The sequence below is a fragment of the Ursus arctos genome, unplaced genomic scaffold (genome assembly GCF_023065955.2).
Source record: "Ursus arctos isolate Adak ecotype North America unplaced genomic scaffold, UrsArc2.0 scaffold_25, whole genome shotgun sequence".
In the NCBI taxonomy this organism is placed as follows: domain Eukaryota; kingdom Metazoa; phylum Chordata; class Mammalia; order Carnivora; family Ursidae; genus Ursus; species Ursus arctos.
Genome location: NW_026622930.1, coordinates 25708884 through 25715803, shown reverse-complemented (window position 1 = coordinate 25715803; position 6920 = coordinate 25708884). Strand labels below are relative to the sequence as shown.

General features: G+C 45.5%; 1 long non-coding RNA gene across 1 annotated transcript; it reads right to left on the bottom strand.

Moving 5' to 3' along the window:
• Positions 1-336: 336 nt before the first annotated feature.
• Positions 337-4816, bottom strand: LOC123002153 (uncharacterized). The gene is made up of 3 exons (XR_006411732.2): positions 4732-4816; positions 4073-4156; positions 337-2784 (listed from the first exon to the last, which is right to left on the bottom strand). It is a non-coding gene; the product is annotated as an uncharacterized LOC123002153 (long non-coding RNA).
• Positions 4817-6920: the final 2104 nt, after the last annotated feature.

The window sequence follows — 6920 nt, the reverse complement described above, 5'->3', positions numbered from 1 at the left end:
TGCTCGGTGAATTTTGAAGCGCCAAGAGCCCAGACTGAATTTTCAAGCGCCAAGAGCCCAGACTGCTTTCGGCATTTTTGGAGATACAAAAGAAGTTATTTGTTATTTCCTAGTCCCCGCCCCTCATTCATCACAGTGCCAAGGGTAGGTCCTACCGATGTTTTAAAAATGTAAGGTGTTGTCGCTACCTGTAAGGAAACTTCAAGCCCACTGGAATGATGACACATGTATGAAACAGGACAATTTAAAAGAGCATATGATTTTTTATTTTTTTTAAGGAGATAGAAGTTTATTGAATACACTGCAGGGAGTGGCAGGCAGGACAGCAAAGGAGAAGCTGTCTGCTAAAATAGCATATGGTTAATGATAGATGGGCAGGGAAGTGCTACTGAAGTTTAGAAGAGGGAGAGAGCACTGTGGGTTTGACAGATCTAAGAAGACTCCGTAGAAGTAGGGCTTGGGTTGGCTGAACTGTGGTGTTGATGGTGACGATGATGATAACGGTGATGATGAATACAGCCACACTTATTGAACTCTCAGCATGTGGCAGGTGTTGATACGGTGCTTTATAAGTGTCACGTTTAATCCTCACACCAACCCTCTAATGTAGGCGCCGTTATTAACCCCACTTAACAGATGACGGAACTGAGGTCCAAATATCGTATCGCGGAATCTGACCAATCCATAGGAACACCCTCTGGGAGCAAAGCAGGCACGATTGGGAAGGAAGGAAAGAATGAAGAAGGGTCTTCAGTTGCTCTAGAAGCAGTATTAATGCGGGTTTTAGGTGGAAACATCTTTGTAGCATAATGTCTACATGTTCAGACTAAACTCCCTCTTTTAAAAATGGCTCGAGGCTTCTTGAATCTACATCCCTAAGGTTATAATGTACCTTTCAGATCTGGACAAATGCAACCGATTCACCTCGAATCGGATTTCTCTGTTGTATTTGACCATACTGACAACCCATTTCAGCTTCCTTGGCAGTGGGAAGCCCACTCCTGTCGTTGAGGGAGAGAGAGGATTTGAGGAACCTGGAGGTTTTGTGATCCCGGGTCTGTGCCTTCCTTTCTTCTCTCTTCTGCAGCGCCCTTTGTCTGCTAACTTCTTTGCTTCCTCTTATTTCTCCAGTTTGTACAGTATTAACATCTGCTAAGACTGAGTCATAGACCAGCTTCTGCTTATTCATTAACTCAAACTTTGTTAATCACCTATTATTTGAAATTTAATATTTCTAAAACTCATCTTTGATTGGAAGGAGTTTGGTGATTCTACCTAACAATCCTGGTGTTGATTTCAGGAGCACCTCTGTACGAAGGGCTTCCACAATGCCACCCCCAACATGCATCTTTCATCTTCTCCCCGCCTGTTTTCAGGACAATTTCGAAACACAATATTCTGGGTGCAGAATGTATCACATTCCTCTAGACCGCTAAGGTCCTCATTTCCCCCATTTTTATGAACATCATTCATCTTCCTGGGCCTCTAGTCTGTCATCCTTTCTAGGCGGGGACGATACCTTCTTTTTTGCTTTGCATCCTCAAACAGAATGGCAAATGGTGCGTGGCTCATGGCAAACATTCAAACAAGGTTGTCTGACTAAATTATTCAAATGACTAACTGAACCCTGAGCTGTAAGAAGGCAGCTCGTTGCAGTTCTGTATTTAGTCTCAGATGGTTGAGTGGCATTTGATGGATGAGGCAGGAATAGTAAGCAGATAAAGTTCCCCAGTGTCAGGTCAGCTGTCCTTTATACGCTTGACTTTGGGCCATTTTATTCATGTATTCTTCAGCTTTTTTTTGGTGGCAAGTGTCAGAAAATCCAACTTAAACTATCTTAGCAAGCAAGAGAAAGGGGATGTGTTGACGCCATCACCGTGAAGCCCAAAGACTAATTCAGCATATGTTCTCGTGGCATGTTAGGTTCAGGGACTCAAATGATGACCTCACAGCTGTTCCTCTCTTTGTATATGTCGGCTCTCTTTTCTTCTGTGCGTTGATTCTATTCTCAGTCAGGTTCTTGTCATATGACAGGAACAATGGCCACCGACAGCCACAAACTACATTCTCACACTGGTGTTTTACAGGAAGGGAGTGCCCCTCTTCCTTAACACTCACATATCAAATCTCAGGGAAAACTCTGATTGGCCCTGTTTGGATCATGTGCCCACCCCCTAAACCAATCACCACAGCTTTGAAAATAGACTACTCTCATTGGCCAACTCCATTCACATACCCACATTTGGTGGGGGGAGGAGACGGCACCAGGACTGAGACTCCTCCAGGGCCACAGAGAGAGGGAGAGTAGTGGTTCTCCAAAAAAAGGAATGCTGAAGAGAACAACATACACCCACTACACTCCTCTGCCTAATTCCACCTGGCCCAGAATTTTAACCAGAGAATTTACTGTCTCTTCACCCTCCAAAGACTTATTCTGTTAGATTAAAGAGAAACTGTTGGGCTTTCCCCAGAAATGGCTGCATTTCTGTGGGTGCCAATTTATTATTAAACCTTTAGATAGGGGTGCCTGTGTGGCTCAGTCGATAAGTGTCTGACTTCTGCTCAGGTCATGATCTTGGGGTCTTCGGATTGAGCCCTGTGTCGGGAGTCTGCTTGTCCCTCTGCCCCTTCCCCTGCTCATGCTTCCACACTCTCTCAAATAAAATCTTAAAAAAAAAAAAACCTTTAGACATACCTGTTGTTTTATAAAATTTTCTTCGGTGGTTATTGGAAGAAAAGCCTTCTCATTCTCAACTCACAAATTTTTTTCTCAAATACTTCAGCCTTGAAAAAAAAATCATGTATTTTAATACATATATTATCACATATGATAATATGTATTTTAATAATATATAATATACAAATATATTTTTATTATATTTTATCATATAGCATATATTTTTAAATATATCAGATATATATGTATCTTTTAAAACTTTAAGGCAAATCACTCCCCAGAATCACTACCATGTAATTTCTTCTCCCACCCAAAGAAAGAAAGTAGGAAGTTCATTTTTCCTGGTTTCTTCTGGTAGGTGTTTGCTTGAGCAAGGGAAGAGAGGAGGAAGAAACCATCATGAATAGGTCTCTGTAATTTGCAGAATATATAACAGCTAGTTTCGACTTCTTGTTTGATTTCATGATACCATCCTGCCCTTCACCAAAGAATTCTTTATGGCATTTTCTTTAAAAGTAGCAAATCTAAAAAAATACCTGTTTTTGAAAAATCTGTGATAATTCCGTGAATTACCAGGGACACAGGAAAATTAATATTGAAATTGGCTTTGTCTGTACCAGGAACTGCAAAGTCAAATGCCCCTGGGGGCCCAGCAGGTCTTGTAAATGACCGGGCAGGCTGGGTGGAGACTGTGTCAAACTGGGGTAAGTCCCATCTCAAGGGGGCAGCTTCTAGTGGGCTGGAACCCACTACTGCCATTCAGGAGTACATGCTATGGCAGATATTCATTAGTCACTGACACATGGTTCCCTTCTCCTCCATGGTACCTGGGATGACTGAGCTTCCTTATCTCTTTGAGATTTAAAGTGGTCATGTGACTTGCTTTGGCTAATGGGAGCTAGAGTGATATATTTCACTCCAGGAGGAAACCTTTAACTGCTGGTACCTGGCCCTCTCCAACCTCTCTCTCTCTCTTTCCCTGCCACTGTGGCCATGGAGATACTCGTTGACATGGTAGTGCAATACTGAGCCATCACCTGTGGGAGTTCTGCCCCGGACAATCACCTGGACGACAGTTGTCTCCAGGGGGTAAAAAAATAAGCCTTTCTTGCGTCGAGCTGCTGAGTTTTAGAGGGTGTTTGGTACTTTTGGCATAACCTATTTCATCCTGACTAGTAATAGTTGCCTGACTCATCTTTTTCAAGAGAAGTTAAAAATCTAGATTTTCGTGTGGCATCTTTGATATGTTAAAAAAAAAAAAAAGTAAGGTTGAGTCAGCAAAACCAAATTCAACCTGCCAGTTTGCAATTTTTGGCCTTCATGGTTTGAATGGAACAACTGATGAATGCCTTTTCTATGGTGCAGCAATCCCCTCGGAACTCCTACAGCACTTACCGTCTGTGTCACACACCGGCTCTCCGTTACCCCCGGTCTTGCGGTTCGTGAGTGTTTAAGACCTTGTTCCAAACTAGATAGGAGCTGGGGACAAATGAGGAATCATGTCTTAAACTTGTGTACCTCGCAGGCACACGATATAGGACCAACATATGCTAGTACAAAGACGAGCGGGTTGATGGATTACCCAGGACTATTACTTTCGCACTGGAAAAAAAGGTCTGGGGAATTACTTATTTCACCTCGCCATTTCACTTTTTTCTTGTCTGCAAAGAGCTTGGGAGTCGTGGATGTCCATTAAGCTTTCAAATGCAATCGTCTAAATAAGTCAGGGATGTAAAACTACGGTTAATCAGGACTTTTCTAGTTGCACTACAGATTTCCTTGGCTTTCAGTGGGGTTACATCCCAGTAAACCCATCATAAGCTGGCAATATCAGAAGCTGACAACGCATGTACTACAGCTAACCTACTGCACAGCCTGGCTTAGCCCCGCTTACCTTAAACGTGCTCAGACACGTACATTAGCCTACTGTTGGGTCAAGTTATCCAACACACAGCCCATTTCATACTAAAGTATTGGATAGCTCAGGTAGTTTGTTGAGCACTGCACTGAGAGTGAAAAACAGAATGGTTGTATGGGTACAAATGGTTGTTTACCGTCGTGATCGCATGGGTGACCAGGAGCTGCTACTGGCTGTCACCACCCAGGATCGGGAGAGAGTATTGTGCGCATATCACCAGCCCTGGAAAAGATCAAAATTCAAACTATGGTTTCTAATGAATGCATATGGATTTTGCACCATGGTAACACTGAAAAATCGTTAAGTTGAACCAGCGTTAAGGACCGTCGTAATAGGAAATCTAAATTCAAACTGCCTTAGGTAGGATATAATTTACTAATTCCTACAGCTAAAAACTCCAGAGGGAGGGATGAGAGCAGGCATGGCTGGCTATGCCATCTGAGCTGGGTCTGCCTCTCCCTCCCTTGCTGGGCTATACTCTACTCTTCTTTGCATCAGCTTCACTCTCAGTAGTCTCCCTCTGGCAGTTTCAGGTCAAGCTCTGGCAGCTTCTCTTCCTTCTCTTCTCTTCTTCAAGACTCCTAGCCTCATCCGACCCACTTAAGATATGTGACAATCTCTGGTCAGGCCACTGGCCAGGGCTGGGTGTATTAATCAGGGCTTTTTTAGTTGCAAGTGATAAGAAAGCTAAATTCAAACTGCCTTAGGCTGGGTCTCTTGTCTTCTTAGGCTGGGTCTCTTGTCCGTGCCTAAGAGCCAGGGGTGGGTCAGCTTCATCCAGCAGGGTAGGAAGAAGCAGACCAACATCTCCATAAATGAGCCAGCGTGTGGCCTCTCCCTCCAGCTTCTTCCAGAGGCAATGATTCTGTAGAGCTCTGGGAGGGGGCAGTGTGGCTGGAAGGGAGGGCTTGAAGCTGTGTTCACACAGCATTCCATATACAGCTGAAAAACATCCGTATCAAATAACGGAGAAGACCTAATGGATATTATAGGGAGGCAGAGGGGGCTAAAGACCCCCAAGTTACCCCTCGGTGCCACCCCTGTAGCATATTTAATTTGTGGGGGAAGCAAAGGTCCAGTAGGACTGCCAGTGGCCCAGCCGCGTCCAAAGCACGCCCGGGAGAGGACTCGCTCTAACCACACACACAAATTATTAGTCCCCACACATAGATCAGTGTAGTTTTCTCAAAGTCCCAGACGAAGACGCATAAAGTAACATTGCCCCTGTTCACTGTTTTCTTCCATATAAACGTCCAGAGCTCAGTCTCATGGGGGAAACATCATAAGGCAGTTTCATAGTACCCAGCTTTGATCTTTATGCTGTAGTAAAGGTGTAGTTGGCCTTTCTAGGGCTCCGAGTCATGCTCTTCCACAGGACTATCAGGTTACTACTCAGTTTCCATTGTATATTCTTTGAGGACCTTACTTTGTTTTTACTTGCTCACTTCAATGTTTTGAGGGAGAGAGCTGATGGTGAAGGTGAACCCGGTCAGTCAATGTCATGGCCGCTTGATGTGTGGTTCCCTGGTAAGACCAGGCCCCTCATCCAGAAAGACTCAACCGCACTGGGAAGTAAGGAGAATGAAACCCGACTGTCCTCAAACTGAAGAGACAGGCTCATTCGGTTTTGCTCATCTGCTCCCATCTGTCTCAAGTCTTGTTGTTTCTTTCACTCTGAGCATCTGCGCTCCAAGAAGGCATGAACTTTTTCTTTCACTTCCTTTCTTCTCTGGGTGATGACCTGACATCACTCTGGGAAGGAGGCTGAAGGTTACCGAATATCAACACTGTCACTCCTATCTGGCTTAGGCCGAAAGGTAGGCTGGGCACCCAGGGGGGTCTGGAGGTAGGAGATGCCAACCAGGGTGCCAAGGCCTGAGGAGCCACATGTGTGCAGGTGGGCTCTGGGTCTCTGTGCCTTTACATGCTGGAGGGCGCATTTCCTCTGGAGTCGCCATTAACCATCTACCACTCGAGGAGGATAAGTTGTCAGTGGAAGCCATTTGGGGTCGGCTCAGGGCTGGGTCTGCTCACGGGAGTGTCCCCGAGCCGCAAGAAGCCTGCTGGAGTGGCACAGAAAGCCCGGGGGTCAGCCTGGGGAGCCCCAGAGAAAGCAGTGGGCTCTGGCCGCAGCCCCAGAAGAGGGCAGCCCCCTGCAGCGAGCCACCCCGGGCTGGAGGGAGCCTGCGGGGGGCCAGGTGGGCTGGGGGGGGGGGTTAATCCTCCGCCCATCCTTCTCCACGGAAAAAATAAAAGCGGGTCTCGAGATCCTTCCCTCACTGCCTCAGGCATGCAGTGTCCAAGGATGAAAATGTGCCGAAATGC